Source organism: Octopus bimaculoides, chromosome 5 (assembly GCF_046866305.1).
Source record: "Octopus bimaculoides isolate indiv1 chromosome 5, ASM4686630v1, whole genome shotgun sequence".
NCBI lineage: Eukaryota > Metazoa > Mollusca > Cephalopoda > Octopoda > Octopodidae > Octopus > Octopus bimaculoides.
In genome coordinates this window covers 45974117-45975739 of record NC_142932.1, presented here as the reverse complement: position 1 = coordinate 45975739, position 1623 = coordinate 45974117, and positions in this window count along the sequence as shown.

Genomic DNA, 1623 nt, shown 5'->3' with positions numbered 1-1623 from the left:
TAAGGAAACAATGACTTTTCCGTATTGTTCTCAACTCTGGGCTGTCTTTTCTCCTCTTTTCTTCCGGGTCTTGTTGGTTTTGAACTACCATCAATGCTTCTGTAACTTTGCTGTTCTCAAGATAAGTATGTTGGACTTAGGTAAACCTATTTTTACCTCTAGGGAGAAGTGGTCCATATTATTTTGGCCTTTCTGATATGATAGGCCCTATCAGGATCTTGTGCTCCACTAGCATAGCTCTCAAGGTCAATAATGCATGCAATTCATCATCGTTCAACAAAGAATGGACCCCATGGTGGATCTGCATTGTTTATGTCTACCTAAATTCCCTGACTGGGCTTGTAAGTGTTTGCCAAGATTTTTTCCTATATTAATTGTGGTTATCGAGCTGGTGAGCTGACAGGATCTTTAGCATGCCAGACGAAATGCATAGTGACACTTCATCCATCTGCACATTCTGAATTCAAATTCTGGCAAGGTTGAATTTGCCTTTAATCCTTTTGGGGTTGATAAAATAAATACCAGTTGAGCATTGGGTCAATGTAATCAACTTATTTCCTTCCCCCAAATTGCTGGCCTTGTGCCAAAATTTAAAACTAATGTTTAGTGTGGAGATTCATTTAATTACCCATCATGTTCATGGTCAGTCTTCTTGAATTTATCATGGATACATTCACAATGAGAATATGATGCATGATCTCTGTGCACTCAAATTATATTATATGCCTTCTTAACAGCATGGTGTACAGGAACATTGGATTCTCACTTTCCTTCTTATTCAACGGTACATATATTATTCAGAGAGTACATGCATTCAAGTTTTGAGTGCAGACTACTTTTATGGTTCCTACTTGTTTCCCTGTTTGGCACTTCATAAAATAATAGTACTTTTAACATGAAAAACTTTTGTCATCCATAAGTAAACACAGCCTGCAGGTCTAAGTCACATAATTCTCTTAAATTTTTGCACAAGGCCAGCCAACAATTCTGAAGGGAGACAAAGGATAAAGACCCTCCTTTGATCATGAATGACCATGGTATTGCACCTAGAAAGTTACCCTCCAAGGCACATGTCCAGGCAAGGTTGTTTATGGAAGACCAGTGGTCGTCCATGCATACCAGTCTCCCCTCTCCATGCCACCAGTTATCCAAGGGAAAGGCAAAGGCCAATACAGTTTGGCATCAGTGACATTGCAACTCATTTTTACAGCTGAGTAAACTGGAACAATATGAAATAAAATGTCTTGCTCAAGAACACAGCACACAGCCTGGTCTGGAAATTGAACTCACTATCTCATGATTGTGAGCCTGATGCTCTAACCACTGAGCCATGTCAATTGTATCAACCTCCGAACTTGATTGGTGCTTATTTCATTGACCTTGGAATAATGAAAAGCGAAGTCAATCTTGGCAGAATTTGAACTCAGAACATAATGAAGATAAGTCCTCCCGAGTCATAGACTTTTAAGGTGGCCAATTTCCAAGATCCTGTGGAATATATATTCTCCCCTGGATGGAACTCTGGTCTGTCACAGGATTACTCATTTTTGCTAGCTGAGTGAACTGGAGCAATATAAAATGAAGTGTGTTGCTCAAGAACACAACACATCAGTTTGGGAATTG